The following is a 24,445-nucleotide window of genomic DNA, read 5'->3' as shown; positions in this document are numbered from 1 at the left end:
CAGACAGCGAGATCATGACCTGAGCTGAAGTCGGACGCTCAACCAACTGAGCCACCCAGGAGCCCCACATTCTTACTTTCTATAAATCCTTGTAACAGCCCACCAAAATTTATTAAGCACCTACTTTGTCCTTGACACACCATTAGATGCTGGGATATAATGTCAGTAAAACAGAGAGTCTCTCATTATGTAGCTTACAGTTCTGTGCAGAGCATGGAAAAAATCAATAATTACACAAACAAAATAACTTTACAATTGTGATAAATGCTGTGAAGAAGAAATATATGGCTGTGAAAAAAATTCTAATAGGAGCTTAGAGCTATTCAAGGAGAGCAGGAAGTCTTCTCTGAGGAAACAGAATGAGCTGAGATGGGAAGAAAGAAAGGATACTAACCAAAAAAGGACAGTAGGAAGGAGGGACAGAGAAAAGAGGCTGCACAAAAGCCTCAGGGCAAAGGTAGCACAGTAATTTGGAGAAATGAAAAGAAGGCTAGGGAAGCCACTGCTTAGAGATTTGATTGCTCCATTGGAGAAGTAAGCAGGGGCCAGACCACAGAAAAGATCCTCTTAGGAGACGTCTGTGTCTTTATCCTAGGAAAACCCAAAGAAAAGGCATATCCTGTTATTTTGAGGAAGGGTGTGAGATGGCCATGTTCACATTTCTAAAGTACACCATGTTTGCAATATAAATGAGAGACTAGAGAAAGGCAATGGTAAAAACTGTAAAATGTTGGTGAATTTGGGTATTTGTGAAGGACATAGGACTTACTTATCTCAAATGGCAAGATTTATTCTTCTTCATAAAGCAAGAAATAAGCTTAATATAAGGATAGAAAAAGATTTTGAAGATATTTTCCAGTTCTAAATTATTATAATTTTCTCATTTTACAAAGATATTCTACATGGTGGAACCAAAACCAAAAAGTAATTAATGTGAACATTCATACAACTTCTAGTTATGAAATGGACATAATTCTTATTTTTCAAAGAGGAAAATTTCTGTGAAGAATAAGAATTGTATATATTTTATAACATTCTTGTCAATATTAAAGGAACTTGTTTTTTTATAGAGTAGTGAAAAAAAGGGATTATTATCAAAATCACTATTCAATCAAGAAATATAATTTCCCAGAACATGCCATTGATTCCATAGGAATACTGATCATGTGAAGATTTTTAATTAGTTTCAGTATTAGCCTACTATCATTATTTACACAGAAAGCGTTTTGATACCAAAATATAACAGCCAATTCTCCTGAAAACTTTTCATAATTGAATTTTAGTGCTGTGTAAAATGTTATTTGTATAGTTTAAAATTCATATACCTACAGGGGCGCCTGGGTGGCCCAGTTGGTAGAGCGCCCAACTTCGGCTTAGGTCACACATGATCTTTCAGTTAGTGAGTTCAAGCTCTGCATCAGGCTCTGTGCTGACAGTTCAGAGCCTGGAGCCTACTTTGGATTCTGTGTCCCCCTCTCCCACTCTTCCCCTCTCCTGCTCGTGCTGTTTCTGTCTCTCTCAAAAATAAATAAATATTAAAAACTTTTCAAAAGAAAAAAATACATATACCTAATGACTTCATCGGACGAGGATATAGGCAATTTACAGCAAAGTGATTATAATTTCTTTGGTCCTGTGATTGTAATTCCCCATAGAATTCTTAGAGCCTTCTTCTTCTTATCAGTTAATAGGCATAAGCCTTTCCTTCTAGCATACAAAGTCCAGTCAAAATACTACCTTTTTTCAGAAAAACCCTATCAAATATTAATACCCACTTATTACACCCTTACTATGTGCTTAGCACAGTAGTCTGCACACAAATGCGGAGAACAGGACCTCCAACTTTCAAGGGAGATCAGATCCTAGTGGCAAAGAGAGGATGAAAGCAGGCTACAGTAGAACTCTGTGGCAAGTGAAACGCACGCAGAATGTGACTGGTGCGTAAAGGAGACACACTAAACTCACTTTAATAGAAGGCCATGCCTGAGCTGTCTGGAAGGACGAACAGGCACTAGGAAGGTGAGGGAGAGGAAGCTTTCCAACTAGAGAAAACAGTATGATGGAAGACCTGTCTTGATAAAGAGTTTGTTTTAATCAAAGAACTACAAAAAAAAAAAGTGATGTGTGACTGGAGTATATGGGACATGTATCAAAAGGAAGGAAGATGGAATGGAGAAAGAGGCAGATCTGGAAGAGTTTGCAAGCCTTATTGAATGAAGCATAGACTTTACCCTGAAAATTATGGGATGTTCCAAAAGGGTTAAACCATGATTAACTTTGTAGCTTCTCAGGGGGAAGTAGAGACCTTCTAAGGTGAAAATTTTGCCTCTATTTACTTATTGGTCAAATAATGTCACACCACACAGGAGCAGCACTTGTAATTATTGCCATTATTATCACATAACTCTTCAGATGGAAAAGCCTCATCTTTTCAACTTGAAGGTAAATTTTTGAGAATGAGAACAATATCTATGCTTTCTTGCATTCTCAATAAAATCTTGCATAGTGCCTTGCACACAATATGTATTTCCTAAGTATACATTTTTATTTTATCTGGAGAAGGTCTAACCTTATTCAGAATAAGGCTTCTGTGCTGATTCTGGGAAAGAAAATATAAAAATAGACATCTCAATATATTTTGATATAGGTAGCATGATGTAAATATCTTGATATTGATATTCATATATATATACTTATCTATGAGTTGGAGCTAACCTCATTAACTACTCATTATGCTGTATACTGACTACATATGGTATACATACATATGTGTATACAAGAAATATTATATATATTATAAAGTATCATAGATACTAGGCTAGGAAAGTATTGTTAAGATTGCTTTATACAGGGGTCCCTGGATGGCTCAGTCAATTAAGCGTCTGATTCTTGATTTTGGCTCAGGTTGTGATCTCACAGTTCATGAGGTCGAGCTTGTATTGAGCTCTATGCAGACAGTACAGAACCTGCTTGGGATTCTCTCTCCTTCTCTCTCTGCCCCCCCCCCCACTTGTGCTCTCTCTCAAATAAATAAATAAATAAACTTTTTTTTTAAAGGATCATTTTAGGCATGCCTGCATGGCTCAGTTGGTTAAGCATCCAACTTTGGCTTAGTGCTCTGTGCTGACACACATGAGGCTCTGTGCTGACAGCTCAGAGCCTGGAACCTGATTCAGATTCTGTATCTCCCTCTCTCTGCCCCTCCCCCACTGGCCCTCTGTCTCTGTCTCCCTCTCTCAAAAAATAAATAAACATTAAAATGATTTTTAAGAGAAGATCATTTTATACCTTTTGTAAATGAGGAACCAGATTCAGAGAAGCCATGTAAAGTTCTGGAGTCACATAGCTAGTATGCAATACCAGTAGCTAGTAAGTAGTTAGCTCAAAAAGTAAATCACCATAGTTGTTAGAGTCATAAAATAACTTAAAAAATGTTTATTTACTTTTGAGAAAGAGAAACAGAGTGCGAGAGGAAACAGAGAGAGGGAGACACAGAATCTGAAGCAGGCTCCAGGCTCTGAGCTGTCAGCATAGAGCCCGACGTGGGGCTTGAACCTATGAACCATGAGATCATGACCTAAGCCAAAGTCAGACACTTAACCAACCGGGCCACCCAGGTGCCCCAGAAAATAACATTTAATGGCAACAGCCCCAAATGGAAATGAATTCTAAAAAGCCTAAGTAGAAATAGTTTCTTTTGCTTTTGAGATTTTGAGACTAAAATCAACCTTTTTATTTATTTATTTATTTATTTATTTATTTATTTAAAAAAATTTTTTTACATTTATTTATTTTTGAGAGACAGAGTGAGACAAAGTGAGAGTGCGGGAGGGGCAGAGAGGGAAGGAGACACAGGACCGGAAACAGGCTCCAGGCTCTGAGCTGTCAGCACAGAGCCCGACACGAGGCTTGAACCCATAGACTGTGAGATCATGACCTGAGCTGAAGTCGGATGCTCAACCGACTGAGCCACCCAGGCACCCCTAAAATCAACCTTTTTAAATAAAATAGTAACAAAATATTATTTTCATTGCATTTAGATATCCATGGAGATAAGTAATAATTTCTGGTCAACCAGGGAAAGACAAATACATTATAATTTCACACATATGTGGAATTTAGGAAACAAACAAAGGGGGAAAAGAGAAGGAGGAAAACCAGGAAATAAACTCTTAACTATAAAGAACAAACTGATGGTTACCTCAAGGGAGGTGGGTGGAGGAATAGGTAAAACAAGTAATGGGGATTCAGGAGTGAACTTGTGTTAAGCACCGGATGTTGTATAGAGGTGCTGAATCACTGAATTGCACACCTGAAACTAATACATTTGTTTGTTAGTGAAATTTAAATAAGAACTTTAAAAAGTTAAAAACAAAAAGAAAAATAACAACAAAAAGAATTACTATTCTTACAAGTCACCAAGATAAAGCATGCCTGTGTCCTTTACATTTCTAGAATCTTTCCACATTGAATCTTTGGGTGATCTTAAGGAATTATTTGACACTATGCTTTGCTTTTGACTTTAGTTTCCAATCTTGGTATTGATTGGTACTTCAAGGAATCATAAGAACCTGTGACCAAGATTTTGGAATGATTTTTCTTATTCAAAGAGCCTAGACATAATTTTTATATAGATAATGGTAATATAGGAATTGCGATCATTCTTTGTATGCGATAGCTAGGCATGTAGCTAAATCCTCCACATGGTTATTTTATTTAATCTTTCAATAGTTCTAGGGTATCTATTAGTAATACTCTGAGTTTATAGATGAGGACATTAAATTTTAGAGAGCTACACAATTTGCTAAATATCATACAATGAGGAAATGGTAGAACTGGGATTTGAAAGAAGGGAGTCTGACTTCAGAGCATTCCTCATGGTTCTTTATGCTCTGACAAGAGAAGTAAGGTATTGCAGGAATGTATGAATATAAGAAATACTCCATGATGTTTGAGAAATATCCAGGGATCCAATGTGAGTGAAGATACTTTGACAAAAGGAGAATATATTGTCTCCTTAAAGGATAAGAAGATCTTTCTTTCATGTTATTAAAGTCCTGGTTTATATAATTTTAAAAATGTGCTAAAGCAATTCAAAGAGCTTGTTGAAGCAAAGATGATACTGGCCATGTCAGATTTTGTCCTCCTAAAGAATTAGGAAATTGAAAAAAAAAAATCAGAATCCAGGAAACTAAATATATATTATATATATATATATATATATATATATATGTTTATATAACATGTTTATATATATGTTTATAAACATATATATGTTATAAACATATATATATGTTTATATATATGTTTATATATATGTTTAGTTTATCAGAGTGTTTTTAATTCTTAAATTCTAGTATGGATGAAGAATAATTCAATTTTGTTATTGTTCTTGCCTCTTCCTCCTCTTAAATGGTCATTGTGTATTTATTCTGGTACCCTTTTCTAATCCAGAGCATAAAGTGAATATTCTGAACTGTTTTCTAAGACTTGTTTTCTCAACAGGTATTTTCCCTGTGATTCCATTAAACTCAGGAGTGCTTAGAAATCCCTCAGAAATGAACAATGAAGGGGCACCTGGGTGGTTCAGTTGGTTGAGCTACTGACTTTGGCTCAGGTCTTGATCTCACGGTTTGGGAGTTCGAGCCCCACGTCGGGCTCTGTGCTGACAGCTCAGAGCCTGGAGCCTGCTTTTGATTCTGTGTCTCCCTCTCTGCCCCTCTCCCTCTCATGCTCTGTCTCTGTCTTTCTCAGAAATAAAAAAAAATTAAAAAAATTTTTAAAAAGAAATGAACAATGAAAAACCTTATTATGATAGCCTATCCTTATCACATCTTCACTGAGTGTTAAATAAAACTTAGTCTCAGTTATTGCTCCATTCAAATAATTAAATTCCCTCTTACTTAGAATAGCTGCTGATATAACAACTCTTGGTTGACCTCACATCTGGCATTTCTCTTCTGCTGCAGTTAGAACAATCCCATTTCATTAATTTACATATTACCTGTAGTCAGTGCAACTGAGGTTTAATTGCCCCATGACCTGTGTACATGTATCATAAAGGACAACTTCTTGTGTTTTGTAATCTGTACTGCCCAGACTCACAAATAAGGCAGAAGTGTTAAACAGAATCTGTTCTAAACAAAAGGAGGAGAAAGAGACTTTATGAATTGGGACTCTGAAAAAAATCAATTTATAAAGGGCAAGATGACAGTTGGGACAGAGGCCATGCTAAATTCTGACCTGCCATGTGATCATTGTAATGGAATATCTTCCTTAGCTTTTGGTTTCCAAACCCTTTCTCTACTTTGCCCTGGGATTTGTTTTTTTGTTTTGTTTTGTTTTGTTTTTTTGTTTTTTTTTTTAAGATCATATGTTTCTATAACACAAACAGGACTTTCTCACGTGTATAGTTACCAAATCCAGAAATGTAAAATGTCCTACTTAATTGTGTTCTTAAAGGAGTATTTGAGTTTTGCTCACTGGAAGCTGATTATGGAGAAGTCCTAGTGTGTCAGGGATATAAACTGAAGGATTCAAGGGAATTGTTATTTCCATTCATTTGTATATTTAATACAGGACATTTAAAGTTATAGTTTTGACTGTGTTTCAACTACTGCTGTGGCAATCCTCAAATCACTTCACAGAGAAGAGATAGAACTAATGATATAGTGGCCTTTCCGATAAAAATTATGAAATTTTGATATTGATCGCAATTATATCCATCAATTTCAATAGATATTTTTTGGGAGGGTGAGGTGGGACAGAGGGAGACAAAGAGAGAAGATCTTAAACAGGCTCCACACCCAGTATGGCAGGCTCCATCTCATAACCTTGAGATCATGTCCTGAGCCAAAATCAAGAGTTGTACCTTTAACTGACTGAGCCACACAGGTGCCCCTAAATATATTTTTATTAAAAAATGGAGGTCTCCATTCCATGGAGAAAATCCTGTCTGGAGAATTTAACCAAAGCCTGGTGTTCACTGCCTTTGATCAGAAGGCTGATATAGAGGGTCAAATATGGCGGTGGCGAGAAAACTTTAAGCACATTGGTTCATCTTGCATTTTTGGGACCACAGACACTGTGCTTCCCTATGATACGGGAATACTCCTAAATAGTACTATAAACACTTAAGCAAAACTAAGTACTTCCTAGAGGCAGAATATTTTATTGGTTACAAGCAGGAAGGTAGTAGGCTTAGATTCAACTTCTGACTCTAGTTCTTAATAGTTTGTATTCTTAAGATATTTAACTCATTTACCTTTTTATAAAAGTGATGATAATAAAAGTATCCACATAGTAGATTTACTGTCAGGATTAAATGATAATATGCATATACAAGTATGAGACAGGGTCTCATGTATTGTAATGAATTTCAGGTGTAATTATTATAACAATTCAGAAGTGATCAGATAGCCATAACTCAGAAAATAATTGCAAGTATCTTCTTCCTTTTGGCATAGACACACACACACACACACACACACACACACACACACACTAGACATACAAATACACATAACCTAAAGATTGAATTTGCTTACTCCAGACAAATAAAATTTGGGAAAATCTTTGGTCAGATGCCTTGGTTATAAACATAAGGCAAACAGAAAGAAGAAAATACTGTTTGGGAAGTAGTTTGGGTTTTGCCTGCAAATTTTCAAAAAAAAATGTCATCAAACCAACATTCATCTCCAAAATTAAATTAGGTTAAAACTTTTCTAGCTGTACTACCTGCTCCCATTTTACTGAGGAAGGTTTTAGGATAACACTTTGGAAATGGTAACTCTCCCAAGGGGTCAGAAAGACTAGAAATACAATGTGTTAGCAATCATGTCAGAAAATCTAATTTCTTAATGGAAGTTTTCCAAAATGATTCGGAAAACCAGTAGTTAGCCATAGGGATTTGAATAAATGACCTAATTCTTTACAGAGTTTTTATTCTTCAGGTCATTATTTTTTTCTTAAGTCTACCACTTCTCTCTGTTAATTCTCAATAAAAGCAGCTGATCTTTATCCAAATCTCCTCCAGCCACCCCCCAAACATCACTGCAAGGGAATGACAAAAGCTGCACTTTGAAGATTGAGTAGGATTTTTATTGGCAGAAAGAGAAAAGGTGAGAAATCTCACCATGGTTATTGTTGATATGAACAGAAAACAGTGGCAAGTAGGGAGCATTTGTATAGAGAAATAGTGAAATAATGTTTAGGTTAAAATTTGCTGCATTTCCTGTTATAACTCAACATCACCTACATTGCTTTCAGAGATTTGGAGTTAGGTGTCAATAAAGGCATTAATATGATATTTGGAATGTACAAGACAAAGATAGTCCTTCAATCTTGGGAGCATCAGCAACCCCACATGGGCAAATGTTGAAATTCACAGTTGGTTTCAGGGCATATCCTGACAATTACTGTGAGTTAGCCTTTGTAAATTTACTAGATAACTTTGAGACTCACAATGGCTTCAGCAAGCTCTTAGAACCTCCCATTCTGATGATGTGAAGGAGTTTTTCAGAAGCAGATCATGAGTCAATTCAAATGCAAGTAGTTTAGTAGATTAATAATACCAGCAAACTCCAATAAAGGAGTGGAGAAAACAATGAAGAGAAAGAAAACAATAAAGAGTGCACTAAATCATGTTTTCTTTGTGGGTTACTGCAGCTTAATTCTTTAATTCTGTTGAAAACTTTAGGAGTCTGTTTGGAACCTGTGCCTTGTAGTTAACCCGCCTGAGGAATAAAGTAATGAGGATATTTCTACACCAAATCCCATTTGTCATTGGTTGGCAGCTGCTCTTAAAAGAAAAAAAAAAAATTGCAGTCATATTTGGCCTACCATGAGCTTGGGAAGAGTAGATTTGGTGTAATAGCAAGCTCTTGGGTGTTTGGAAGTCAGCTTTTGTTTATCATGGTAAGGCCAGAGGGGATATGGCTTTACCCTATGTATCAACATTCTATTTATCCTTAATGCCCATCTCAAAACATCTTTGTGAAATCATCTCTAATTTCCTATATTTGGCATTAATTATGTCTTAGCTCTATTCCCAAAGCACTACTCTGATGTGAAGACACACACTGCTTTATCTTCCAAGTAATTTAGCATAATCCTTGCATGAAATACTAATCTTGTTGAGTTGGAAGGATTTGATAAGGCAGGGAGTACAGTATCAAGACAAATGGACCCGTGTTCTAATGCCATATCTTATACTTAATAACTGTATGTTTTAGATTGTCAATTTATATCTTTAAGCATTAACTTTTTAATTTATAAAATGGGAATGCTGATATGTATTGCAAAGCATGTAATGATTAAAATTCCTTTCTTATGTCATATTTTTTTTGTTCTATAGTCTAGTAGGAAGAACTCAGATCAATGGGGAAAGGTAAAGAAAGGTAAAGAAAGGTAAAAAAAGGTAAAAAAAGGTAAAGAAAGGAGTCCCATCCATGATCAAGAAAGTTGAGCATAGGTCATGTTTACTATTCCTTTCAACTCCAAAATTTTACAAAATAGCAATGCATATTCCCAGGCATCAGCCAGTCCTGCAGTAAAATTAGTGTCACTTAAATTAATGAACTTAAATGAAAAGCTTTAAAACAATTCCTTTGGCTCTAGTCTTAATATCAATTGTTGAGTTTTCATTCTTTCCTATTGTAAAAATTTTTTTGGCCACTTCTGGTATACATCCTCCCTGAAGTCTGAAGGTGAGGGATGTTACCTGTTTTGTTCACTACTGTTATCGTTAGCATTTAGAGCATTGCCTGGAATGTATTAGGTGTTCAATAAATGCTTGCTACTAAATGAAGGAGGAGAAAGTATGTGTATATGTGTGTCCAGATACTCAATACATATTTACATATGAACTCATTATATTCAATTGTAAACTAAATCTGCTTCCAACGGTATTATTGCTCCTTCTAAGGCAAAGATACCAGATCCTAAGCTCCTATTAAATTTACTAAAATCTTGAAGGATCCTTTGAAACTACACAACAATCTTCGAAAATGCTGTGGAAAGAGTTTCAGTCAAGTAGGCATTGCAGTCAGGATACCACCAAGAAATGTTACTGAGAGATATAATAATTTAGAGCAAGGGGAATGCAAATAGCAAATACACATAAAATGGGATAGCAAATACACATAAAATGGGATTTTGGTATTGGGATATGAGGTTAGACAAGATAACCGAAGGTTCTTTGGATTCTAGCATTCTATTCTAAGCATATGATGTGCTTTAAAAATTCCTAGATGGACAGAATTTAATAAAGTAGATAAATGCAGTGAACAAATTATCCACCATGCTAATGAAAATCTAGTGACTTAAGCCTGTATTTAAGTTGTGTTCCTAAGAGTTGATAGTAGTGGTTAAGCAAAGAAGATTGAGTATTTGGATATATCTTGGGTTATGTCTTGCTTCTGGCATTTGCTAGCTAAGATGTTTTGGGCCATGTAGTCACTCAAAGACTTGATTTTATAAGATGTAAATGATGAATAATGCCTACTTCACATAACTATTATAAAGATTAAAAGTTATAAAGTGTGTCAGTATTTCATACAACCTCCAAAACATAGAAATGCTCACCAATAGGTGGAGCATTTTGTTTTATTTTATTTATAATCAGAGAGACTTACAGGCGAAAATCCCATACAATAGATGATAATTTTGGCCATCAGAATGCTATCAAGGCATCTTCATGTGTGATTGACATCTTTTGATTCAGTAGACAAAATGAAACATATTCCTATAATTCCTTCTATTTCACAAAGTTAATTTTAACCCAGCAGATTAAAAAACAGATTTCCTTAATTAAAACAAAGCATTTAAGCTGGTGTCTGGCTCAGAGTAAGAATTCTGTTTCCTATCATCATCATTAAAATACTTTATATCATGTTTGATCTATCAAACACATATTGTTATTTCATTTTTTAAATTATTTTTAAATCACAATAAACATTTTATTTAATGTTAATGTAGTCCAGAATTTTCATCAGAAATGGATAACTTCCACATCTAAAATTATTACATTTCTTTTTCATTACAAATTTTTATTTAAATTCTAGTTAGTTAACATACAGTCCAGTATTAATTTCAGGAGAATTCAGTGATTCATCACTTACATACAACACCCAGAGCTCCTCATAAGTGCCCTTGTTAATACCTATCACCCATCTAGCCTATCTCCCACCTACCTCCCTCCATCAACACTCAGTTTGTTTTCTATTGTTAAGAGTATCTTATGGATTGTTTCCCCTTTTTTTATTTTTATTGTTTCAGGTCTCACATTTAGGTATTTCATCCATTTTGAATTTATTTTTATGTATGGTGTAAGAAAGTGGTCCAGTTTTCATTCTTCTACATGTTGCTGTCCAGTTTTCCCAATACCATTCGTTGAAGAGACTATCTTTCTTTCACTGGATATTCTTTCCTACGTTGTTGAAGATTAGTTGACCATATAGTTGTGGCTCCATTTCTGGGTTTTCTATTCTGTTCCATTGAACTATGTGTCTGTTTTTGTGCCAGTACCATACTGTCTTGATGACTACAGCTTTGTAACATAGCTTGAAGTCCAGAACCATGATACCTCTAGCTTTATTTTCTTTTTTTTTCGAGATTGCTTTGTTGTTCATGGTCTTTTGTGGTTCCATACAAATTTTTGGAATGTTGTTCTAGTTCTGTGAAAAATGCTGTTGGTATTTTTATAGGAATTGCATTAAATGTGTAGATTGCTTTGGGTAGTATAGGCATTCTAGCTATGTTTCTTCTTCCAATCCATGAGCATGGAATGATTTCCCATTTCTTTGTGATGCCTTCAATTTCTTTCATTACTGTTTTATAGTTTTCAGAGTACAGGTCTTTCACCTCTTTGGTTAGGTTTATTCCTAGGTATGTTATTATTTTGAGTGCAATTGTAACTGGGATTGTTTATTTAATTTCTGATTCTTCAATATTGGTGTATAGAAATGCAACAGATTTCTGTGTTTTGTGTTTGTATTCTGTGACTTTACTGAGAGCTCTTCTTCTGTGGTCAGAAACAAGACAAGGATGTCCATTTTCACCATTATTATTTAACACAGTACTGGAAGTCTTAGCCTCAGCAAATAGACAACAAAAAGAAATAAAAGGCATCCAAATTGGCAAGGAAGAAGTCAAACTTTCACCATTTGCAGACAACATGATACCATATATAGACCACCCAAAATACTCCACCAAAAAATTGCTAGAACTAATACATGGATTCAGCAAAGTTGGAGGCATCATGATTATGGAATTTAAACTATATTACAAAGCTGTAATAGTCAAAACAGTATGACACTGGCACAAAATCAGACACACAGTTCAATGGAACAGAACAGAAAATGGATAAAGAAGATGTGGTGTGTATATACAATTGAATATTACTCCGCCATAAAAAACAATGAAATCTTGCCATTTGCAATGACATGGATAGAGCTAGAGAGTATAATGCTAACTGAAATAAGTCAGTCAGAGAAAGACAAATACCATATGATTCATTTATATGTGGAATTTAAGAAACAAAACAGATGAGCAAAGGGTAAAAGAGACAGAGAGACAGAAAGACAGAGACAGAGACAGAGACAGAGACAGAGAGAAACTAAAGAACAGACTCTTAATTACAGAGAACAAATTGACGGTTGCCAGAGGGGAGAGGGATGTGGGGTGGGGGGGTGGGCGATGGGTGAAATAGGTGATGGAAAGTAAGGAGTGTGATGAGCACTGAGTGGTGTATAGAATTGTTGACTGAGTATATTGTACACCTGAAACTAATATAACACTATGTTAACTGGAATTAAAATTAAAACTTAAAAAAAATCTTTCACCCTCAATGAAACGCACCTTATCACCACATTTCTTATGCAATTACTACCCTCAAAGTGCTAGCTACATAATTTATTTATTGTGTTATTTTTAACTGTTTGCCCTCCCACTCTAAAGGCTGTATATGGGTATGGAATCTTTAACTCTTTTGTTCACTTATGTTTCTGATTCATCTATAGTAGTGCCCGGTTCATTGTAGCTGGTAAACATTTGTTGAATAAATGAAAATACTGACTTATACTACCACTTATTATATATGAATCTATTACGCAAAATTCCCATAAACAATGTGTTTTCTTTTGTTTCTTCCATACAGATCATGTTTTCTCCCCATTTTCCCAGGTGCATGATTCCACTTCTGTACTTTAAGTATTATCGCCAAGTTATCTTACAAATCATCAAGTCTGTTTTCTCTCAAATTTATTTTAAAATTTACTTTCTTAAATACTTAAAAAAAATCTTGTTTTGGATATTTCTTTGTATGTCCATCAATACATAAAATTTCTCTCAATGATTCTCTAAACTGGATGTCTTTTCATTTCTAGCCCCCTCTCAATCATATAATTTTGTTTATCTTAGACTGTTGTTTTATCAAAGTTTTAATTTTACTAAGTCCCTAATTCTTTGATTTATATTATGAGGACAAAGCAAATTTGTTTCTTAAATTTATTTGTTTCTTAAATTTACAATTTTTAAAATATGTTCTTCTGTTTCTTCAGTACTCTATTCTTGTTTTCTTTGACTTGAGTACAGAGTCTTTTCATGGTCATGTTTTTGGGTGTTTCTGTTTACACAGCCTTGAATGAAAAGAGATCAGTCATTGCTAGCATTTTGCCATAAACAAGACTTTCCCTTTGTTTCTATTCCTGTTTCCTGTTTACAAGTAGCAGAGTTTCCTCTCAGGATTTAAGCTAGAGGGCCACAGATGTGCATATCCCCTAGGCAAAATTTGTGTATCTAGCAATAATTTTTCAAATCTGGCTACAGAATTGAGGGGAGGAATCATCTGCTAGCTCTGACTGGGATTAAGAAAATTAAAATTTAGTCTTTAGTAATTTATAGTAATAGTTTCCTCTTGCCAAAAAGCCTGAATAAAAACTGATTTCAAGAATGTACTCCCATGACTTTTCCATCACAAACTATTACTAGTCTGACTTCAAATTTTATAAGTGTGCTAGCATCCATTCATTGATATATTTATTACAAGAAGCAGGATGTCCAAATGCATGAATGATTATGGGAGTAGGTTAAGGGAGCATGACTAAGTTTTCTTCTTAATACAGATCCTGATCTCTGATACAGAGACATGCAATGCAAGGATATCTTCTCATCTCCTTCCTCAAATTTTGTTTTTCTTTGGAATGAAATTGTATTTCGGCTTCAGTCACTGGTGATGATTTTCATTTCATATCTTCAAATCCATAATTAGTGAAAAATTGTCTTTGATTCTGTTTTCATAGTTTTGTGTCTTAGTTTTTAGTTTCAATTTAGTAGAATATATTTTGCTAATCAGATGTCACCTTAACTAAAAGGACTATATAAAATTTTATTCCTGCTTTTGCAATTCTCAAAATTACATTCCTGTATTACAGTAATTTTTTTATTTTTGCATATTTTCAGAAACTTTTGTTTTTATATCTCATACTGTCTTCTCTACATTTTACCCTATACTCTCATCTTTCTTTATAAAACTCATTTTTTCTTGTATATTAGACAGGATTTCCTGTCATCTTCTAAAACTAAATATTGATTGATACATAATAAATTATGATCAGAGGAATATTGGTACTTCCCTTTTAGCAGAGAAGTGTCTTAGTCCATTTAGGCCACTATAACAAAATACCATAGATTGAATAGTTGGGTAGCTTATAAAAAATGAAAATTTATTTCTCACAGTTTGGAGGAGGATGTCCAAGATCAGCATGCCAGCACAGCTGGGTGAAGGCCCTCTTCTGAGTCTCACAGACTTCTTGTTGTATCCTGACATGATTTATGGGGCAAGCTAGCTCTGTGGGATCTCTTTTAAACAGCACAATCCCATTCATGAGAGCTCCACCCTCAAGACCTAATTGTCTTCCCCAAAGCCCCACCTTCTAATACCATCATCTTGGCCATTAGGTTTTCAACCCTGCATTTGCAGGGGACACAAACATTCAGCCTATAGTGGGAGTCAAATAACAGAAATTCAAATGTGGAGCACCCTATTGATAGGCCTCCCAGATCCCATTTTCTAGGCAAGTGCACCAAAACTCCAGCCCCTGAGAGCTGTGAATATTGCCTGTTAATGATCACAGCTGCCCTCTTCTCCAGAGAATTGCCTTTGCAAATGACCACAGAGCGAGGTTATACCTCCTATATCATGAGGCAAGGGCAGAGGACAGCTCATACTTAATGACTGACTGACACTGGGTGCCAAAGTACTGAAACTTTGCTTCAAAGTGGCCATGTCTATAGAGATCTTGCTCATCGCTCTTTTGATCTGCTCCTAGGTATCCATAATGGTCATTGCTAGAAATAAAATATAATTGATTACTGTATATTAACTTTGTATATTATCTTACTACTAAATTCAGATACACACACACACACACACATATTCATTCTAGGTACACAATCATGTTATCTATGAATTATGACAATTTTACTCGCCTCTCAAAATCCTCAGGAAATTCATTTATTTTTCTTATTTTATTGCTCTAGCAAGGAAGATCAGGAAGATTTCCATTAAAATACTAATAAAAGCCATAATTGCAGGCATTCTAATTTTTATCTCTGGGGAAGGGCTTTCAATATCTCACTATTAAATATCATGTTTGCTCTAAATTTTAAGTTAAACTTTACAGATTAACAAAATTTCATTCTATTTCTAGTTTGCCAAAAGTTTTCAGCATGAATGGCTATCAAATTATTATCAATTGCTTTCTGTATCTATTGAAATATACATATGGTTTGGTTTGTTTACTGTACTGATCCATAATAATTTATTTTCAAATGATTAGCCAACATTACATTTCTGGAAAATCCAAATTAGTTGTGATATATTATCCTTTTTATGTATTGCTGGATCAAGTTTTCTAGTAATGTGTTCAAGATTTTTAATTTTTTTTTAATTTTTTTTTTTATTTTTGAGACAGAGACAGAGCATGCCAGGGGAGGGACAGAGAGACAGGGAGACACAGAATCCGAGACAGGCTCCAGGTTCTGAGCTGTCAGCACAGAGCCTGACGTGGGGCTCAAGCCCACAAACTGTGAGATCATGACCTGAGCTGAAGTCGGATGCTTAACCAACTGAGCCACCCAGGTGCCCCAAGATTTTTTTATTTAGGTTTTTTTGAGATAATGCCTACAATTTTCCTTTATTGTATTATCTTTGTACAATCTAAGGCTCTTTAGTTCTCAAAATTTTTGTGGTATGTATTTCATCTTTATTATCTATCTTCTGGATTTTGTATAAAATTAATGTTATTTCTCCTTTTAATGTTTAGAAAAATTTGTAAATGAAGCCCTTTAATCCTGGAGCTTTCTTTGTAGAAAGGTTGTAAATTATGATTACATTTTTAATGGATATAAAGTTGTTTACATTGTTTCTTTTGTGTCCATTTTGACAAATTTGACTTTTTCTAAGAAAGTGTTTGGCACTATAAAAATGTCATCCCCTTATCTTTTGACTTCCATAGTTTATGGTAAATAGTTACTCATGAATCTTATTGTTTGAAGATGGTGTATCTTTTATTTCTGGCTACTTTTTCTCTTATCTTTGTTTTTTACTTGTTTCACTATGAAATGCCTAGATGTGGTTAATATCTATATTTACTCTGCTTAGGGTTACAAAATCTCTTTGAATCTCTGTGTTCATATCTGTCATTAATTTTGAAAATTATTTTATTGTTATCTTTTTGAATATTGTTTCTGACCCACTTACTTTCTAATACTCTCTTACTGAGACTCGCAATACATTTATGTTAAAACTTTTCACTGGGTCCTATAGGATTCTGTTTTTCTTTATGTTCTTTACTATTCTGCATTTTTCAAGATGAATTATTTTTACCAAAATAACTTAAAGTTCATTAATCATCTGTTTTACACTGTCTAATTTGTTGCTTATTGAATTTTTAATTTCTTCATTCTATTTCTCAGTCCCATTATTTCCAGATTATTTGTAATATATTAAAATTCTTCAATGAAATTCTTTACCTTATACATCTATTTTCCTAGATATATTAAACTGATAAGAACAGATACTACACTTGATCTTAGCCAAAAGCCTGAAAAGCGATATTTTTCCTGTATATATTAATTACAGTTATTTTACTGTCCTTAGATGATAACTCTAATATTTCTATACCCTATAGGTCTTCCTATATAATCCTTCTTTGTTTGGTTTAGTCATTTGGATCTATTTTCTAGCATTCCTGCCAAGTTTTATTAAACCTTAGAAATTGATATGAAAAATTGTACAGAGTCTGAATGGTATAAAAGACTAAGTAGTAAAGGTGTAATAGACTGGTATTGATTATGGGCAGGATCTCCTTAAATAGTTTATTTCCAATTTACCATTAGTCTTAAATCCTATCCATTTCTGAGTTTTTAACTAAAAAGTCTATGATATTTATGTATGTCTTTCTGGGTGGGCTCTCAACTCTAACATTTGTGTCTCTAGCATATTGGAACTGCTTAAATATCTGCTTGCTTTTTAGTCATCTATCAACCATTCCCATGTTGTGTTTCCAGAATTGTGGCCCACAAATATTCAACTCAGGAACCAACAAATGCCTCAAGAGGAAATCACACACAGAATTCATGGCTTACTTTTTTGTAGTTCTCATTTCTCTGAGAGCAGTCCTTTGAGTTGAAGAATTCCTTGGCAGCCCTAAATTCAAATTTTAATTGCACTTGTCCAGTAAGACAGCAATATCCAAATCATTACTTTCTGTTCAGCTTCTATATCTCACCATTAAAATCAACAAATTCCCTGATGAGAAAATTTAGGCATAAATACACACCTCATATAGTTGTGCTTCCATTATTTCTGATTATCTCTAGCATCTTGGTTCCTTAATTCCTAGCTTGCAGTTTCCTGATATATTCAAACAGCTGGTTTGTTTCCCCCCTTAAATTGTATCTAGTTTGGTAGCTGCTCTTAGAGAGAAAAAAGGGTAGCTTAATGCTACCTCACCATAACTGAAATAACAATATTCCAAACACCACTTTATATTTAAATTCAATTCCTATAAATGATTCATACAGTTATGAAGATGAAATTCAAACCTGTTTGTTGCTTTAACTATTACTTTTTTTTATAAATTTAGCTATTTACATAAAAAATGTCTCTACTTTCATATGAGTTAACAATGGAGATTTGCTATAAACAAATAAAACTGAATTGTTAAATAAAAAGTTCCAGAGAATGTGGATTTATTAAACAAATTCTAAGGCTCCAACTACAATTCTTGAGAAAGTAAAATTCAGGTCTGCCATGGAAACCCAAAAGCTTCCAAGCACTCTACTAACAGGCCCCAATGAGAAGATTTGACTTAAACATTTATTATTTTTTCCAATGGAATTATTTAAAAAAAAAATTATTTTCCCTATCATCTTTACTTAAGTAAAATTGATTTATCAGAATCTCATTCTCAAAGTATTTTTTGTGTGTGACTTGAAGACTTTTTTGCCTCAATGATAACAAATTTCTGTTGGAAGTATAAAATTTAAATAAGTCTATCCATCTGTGAAACCAGTATTTGATCTATATTACATGAAGTATTTTTATAGGTTTCCTTTTTTCTTATTTTCATAAATAATCCATTCCATCAAAATTAATTCAAGAGTTTCCATAAGAACTATTTACAGTAAGAGGAAATTAAAAAGGAAATTCTCATTTCTACCTGTTAAATTTTATACGACCATTTTTAAATGTGGCACGTTTAGTGATAGTCATTTTGGACAATATAAAGGACGTTTCTTCCCAGTTGAATAGTAAAGCTTAACAGTGGTGGAAAAGGAAAAAGAAACCACCATAAATGAACAATATACTACTATCCACATCCTGAGGGCTTATAGAAAATAAGCTGGGGATAAAATGAGGGATAACTTTTTTGTATTGTGTCAATACTTTTTTTTGCATAGTTTTTATAGTTAGAACCAAACTCCAGCTCTTTTCCCATTGCACCATATTTCCCTTACATCATTTTTAGCTTTATTCTCAAAAAATTAATTTTAATAATGTATGAATGAAATAAAATCCTTCTCTGCAAAACAAATTAATTTGGGGAATTTGGCTAGGTTTTATATAGTAAGTCTAACTCATTCAGAGCTTATGTTCAAGCCTGATATTTTTTCTAGCCATGCTGCAAATAGTACAAAATTTATATCTTTATTAACACTGTTCAAAAGTTCATTTTGGAAGAGGCAAAAATAGTTATATCTTTTGAAATAATTATATTAGCTAAAAATAGCAAATAATGTTTTTAACATCAAATTCTCTCATTAAAAATGTTGTCTCCTCTGTAAGCCTTCTTTAACCATTTTAATCAGTTATTTTCCTCCACATCAATCCTCCAAAAGTACTTGGCTCACCTTTCTACCCAGTGCCTCCACTAAAGTATGCAAAGTCCCATCTCCAGTGAATATTTTTATGTAACTCCTTTCTACAAAACTAAGGGCTGAGGCAGGGTCTCTCTTTGTCAAGGACTAAGGGGGTACTGGCTCTATTGTAGTGGATTGTTGTTACAACTTTTTCCCCTTCAATGTAATGATTTGCTTTAAGGTCTATACTCATTTTACACTAAACAGGTCACCAAAAAATTAGAAATATATTTAATTATTTTTTTTCTATTCCCAGCATGTGGTACAGTGCTTAAAATACAGTAGGTGTGAATAATTATTAACCTCCAAAATTTGATAAATGCATATCTCAAAATGTCACTGACATTCCACCTTCCCTCTTAAGGACTTCACTGTACTCTTCTCCAGCCTCCCTATACAATGAGGTTATGTATTTTATTTGATATTGATCTCTTTACTTTCTTATAATTATTTATATCATTATCATATCTCCTTTAAAAGAATGCCAGATTCTTAAGAGCAGGATTCATTCCTAATAATCTATGTATCTATCTGGCAAGGGGTACTGTCAGTATTTGGAACACAATCAGTGCCTGTTGAAAGAATAATTAATCACACAGAGAGGTGTGAATTGGAGATGGTATTCTGCTTTCTTCTCTACCTGGGTTGCTGTGAAGCTCAAATGAAAACAAAAAGTCTATAAAAGTGTTACATAATTTTAAAGAATCAACATTATTATGGTGATTTCTGCCTTATATATATGGAACCATATAGAAGTTTTAGATATCTTTGATTCTCCACCATAGCTGTTATGCAAAAGCTGTGAATGCAGCTTCCAATTCAACATAATGTGGCCTAGACATCAATCATAATTGATGGGTAGAGAAAACTATTTGATGATAGAAACCATACTTAGAGTAGGCTTCAGTATTTCTCAGCCAAGTATTTTTTAACCAAGCTGAGATTATGCTACATCTATCCAAGAAATATTTTTGAATGTCTGATATGTGCCAGGCAATATTAAGTGCTAAGAGCTAACGGTACAGTGATGAACAATATGAACATGGTCTTTGCCCTCAGAAAGTTTGTGTTTTAAGATGATTTATCTCTAAAAATATAGCTATACTTTAATAGTTTTCTGACTGAGATCTTTAAAAATTTTTAGGATAGATGCTTTAAACGGCTTTATCCCTTTACCTCTCCTGAGGTTTAGTGAATACTTTAAAAGGAAATTCCTCTGTGAAGACTTTTGTAATCAAGTTCAACCTTTTAGATCCAACAAAACAGTGCCCTTGTCACTCAGGTCTAAGATATTAACATTACCTCGTTAGCAAATCTTGATTCTTGGTATCAAGAAGTCTAATTAATTTAGATGGATTAGAACCCATCGATATGCTTGTATACAGCAAAGGCAAGTTGTGTGCCTTGTCCACCTATACTCCTATAACTTTGTGTCTACCCAAATGAGAGCTTTGAAATTTTGTGTCCTACTCCTAAAAAAATAAAAGGAAGAAGGTGACAACTTGTTAAAAAAACATCTGGTTGATAATGCAAGGCTGGAATCCTTCAATGATGTCAGTCCAATAAGAAATTTCTGCCCTATTCCTCTGACTCATCAAGTCCCAAAACATCATATATATTTTTCATCATATATTTCATCATATAGTTGGATTATTTTTATATTAGCAGGACTCAACCAAGAAAAATTATTTATATATAAATGATATAAAATTTAAAAATTATGTTTTTCTATCTATAGCATAATAGAAAATAATATACATATATATTCTATATAATATATGTGACTTAAATAATCTATTAACTTTTGTGAAATGCCCTCTAGTCTGTCATTGAGCTCTCCTTTTTTTCACACTGGCAAATGACTGTTTTTTAGTCAAAGAAGTCCTACACATTGATGCTGAGAAATATTGATTTGAGTACTCAGCATAGCCTCAAATGAAATGGTAATAATTCCACATATAGTTACTCAACTAACTCTGTGATAGAAACTTTCTTGAATCTACTCCACCCACCTTGTAGACTTTTAGTAAGTGTGAACATGGTGATTTATGTCTCTCTGACCTGCAGAAATATTAGTGAAGTGAAGGAAATTGTTTGTTGTAGATACAGAAAACAAAATTTGAAATTGTAAGAAAGGATAAAAACGTGTCTCTCCTCTTAAGACAGGTATCAGCAAGAACTCTGGTCTGTCCTTCATGTCAATGAAAAGTGATTATGTACATGCTACCATCAAAAACCAATTCTTCTGGAAATACTGTCTTCTGTAAGAGTTTTTGGATACCACATTTTTCTAGTTTTTGTCCTGTCTCCCACACCACCTGTTCTCAGTCTTTTGGCAGGCTCCTCTTCCTTTGGCCATTCTTAATTTTTTATGTTTCAAGCTATCTTTTCTTTTTCCCTATCACTCTATATGTTCTCACAGTAACATTATACTGTTGAATAGCTTAATTGCCACTCATGTGTTGACATCTCCTAAATTTAGAGGTCCATCTAATAACTTTCACAGAAAATTCAGATTCATGTTTTCAAATGATTACTGGGCTTTTATACTTGAATATCTTCCAAGTACTTTAGTCTCAAATATCAAAAATTAAACTCATTTCACCCCACTCCAAACCTGCTTCTTTCCCTGCAATTTCCCTGTAAATGAAGCCACTGATTATTGAATTGCCGAATAAGAAACAGGCGGCATCCATGTGTATATCTCTCTTTTCCATGGCCCCATCAAATCCATCGTCAATCCAGACAATTGTATCTCTTCAATATTTCTGAAATTCATCCAGTTCTTTCAACTCCATTCCTAGCTCAGGTCATCATTATCTCTTACCTAGATTTCTAGCTTTCTTCTAATCCAGTTTGCTTCTAATTCACCCTATTAATTGGAGCAGTCTTTTAAAATGCAAATATGCTAAGGCCACATCCCTGCCTAAAAACCCTCAAAGACTTCCCAGGGCCTTCCAGATAAAATCTATGTTCTTTCCTCTTTTGCTCTCATCATGAATGTACCTTTGCTGATGTGCCTGACCTTAGCTCTTTCATCTTTCCTTTTGAATTCCAGTACTATTCAATTTCTTGCTTCTCCCTGATAGTATCATGCTAGCACTGTCCCTTTTCTCTCGAATTTTATATATGCCATTCTCTCTGCCTGGAAAATTACCCCCTCTAGGCTTCTTTGAGGAAATTTTATCAGATAACAATTTAGATATTACATCACCTGGAAGTCTCTCTTGACCAATGTATCCTGAGCTCCAAATTTTAATCCTTATTCCCTTCACTGATGCTCCCATAGCACCTCTACTTTCTTCCTATAATTCTTATCAACTTGAACTGCTACTTCTCTGCCCTCCCCTAGATTTTTAATTCTGTGAAGACAAAGAATGTTGCATTATTATTCACTCTTATAACTCCAGTACCTAGTGTAGTATCTATTACATAGCAGGTACTCAAAAAAACATGTGTTTATTCCAAAATTTTTATATCATTTCTTATTTACACACAATAGCAGATTTGTGTCGTTTATAGACACACCTCTTGACCCATCCTTACTTGAACAAATGTGCCTCTTTTACCTGATTAACATAGTGAGCTTTTGACTAAGATTAAATTTGAATAACCAGCAACAAAGTTTTAAATTTTCCCCAGCTATAAAAAAGTTTGCATATCAGGGTCATCTCTTAATATGTTAAGGGAAATATATCCCTCTTTTCAGTTACTTTTTTTTTCATTTTGTAAGTTGTAGTATAGTTGCTTGGCTACATGGCTGGTCCTCTAAGGATAGAATATGAGATTTATCCATTTTTTTACATCTCAAAATGTGTGCCCACTGTATCTATTCTCCTCTGAATAAATGTTTGTTCAACTTAATTAAACATAAAACCAGGGAACCACCAGCTCCATCTTTCATTAGAGGCAATACTTAGAAAGAGTCTCCAATTTGGCCTTCCAGATGTACTCTCCACTTTGCTGTGTGTATAGAGAGGCAGACTCAATGGACTACCTCAACAAGCTTCCTTTCCCTCTGTTTGGCTTTGGCCAATGAGAGGCCATGGCAGAAAAGGAGAAAAGTGAATTAAGCATGTTTATTCCACTGGATCTCTCCTTGCCAGTTCACTACTGAGTTCCAATAAATGCTTCCTCCACTGGCTGTCTCAATTCTGAGTCCCAGTGGCTGCTTACTATTATAACGATATACAGGATATGTGTTATTATTGATTGGTTTCAACTCTTAATACACCTTTATATAAATAGGCCCTGCATCAAATTCTCCTCAGGGTGCCTGGGTGGCTCAGTTGGTTAAGCATCCAATTCTTGATTTCAGCTCAGGTCACGATCTCCTCACAAACTGTGTCAGGCTCTGCACTAGCATGGGAGCCTGCTTGGGATTCTCTCTCTCCCTGTCACTCTGGCCCAAACCCTATAGTGTATGTGTGTGTATCTGTGTATGTCTGAGAATAAATAAACATTTAAAAAATAAATTCTTCTCAAGCTACGCAGTTTGAATATCCCAGTTTTTTCCTGCCAAAATCTTGATAAACAAGCCTTCCCAAATATTCTCTGTCCATATTTCTTCCCTGCTTGCAAATCTTCTCTCTACCCACTTTGGGTATGGATTGATTTGTTCTATCACCAATATGTTTTAAGAAATACTAGGTTCATCTGGGCATAGAAGTGGGAAACTGGGCACTTAACAAGAATGCAGTGACTCATTTCCTCTGATTCAGTAACAGGCCCAGTCTAGCATCAAACTATAGGTGAACCCAATCATAGTAATAAGGCAATCCTAGTCCACATTTCATCTGAAACTTGCAACCAGTACTCAGCAGACATAACTTTATACTTTTCACTCTTGCAGTTCTTGTCCATGAAGATCTACTAGTCCCTTTAAATAATGTTAGCCACTGTGAGCAAAGTAGCCACCTACAATAAAACAGCTATCTAAATTAGAGTAGTAAACCATAGCTTTCTTACTTGTTTTTAGACATTCCAGAGGCCATGGTCTTTTGTCCACCATCATGTGTTT

At 34.4% G+C, this 24,445-nt stretch overlaps 1 pseudogene; it reads right to left on the bottom strand.

Moving 5' to 3' along the window:
• Positions 1–17,008: 17,008 nt before the first annotated feature.
• LOC125147328 (uncharacterized) lies at positions 17,009–17,117 on the bottom strand (annotated as a pseudogene).
• Between the last annotated feature and the right edge of the window lie 7,328 nt (positions 17,118–24,445).

The sequence above is a fragment of the Prionailurus viverrinus genome, chromosome D1, assembly GCF_022837055.1.
Source record: "Prionailurus viverrinus isolate Anna chromosome D1, UM_Priviv_1.0, whole genome shotgun sequence".
NCBI lineage: Eukaryota > Metazoa > Chordata > Mammalia > Carnivora > Felidae > Prionailurus > Prionailurus viverrinus.
Note: the sequence above shows the minus strand (reverse complement) of the source record. Positions and strands in the feature narration are given on the sequence as shown.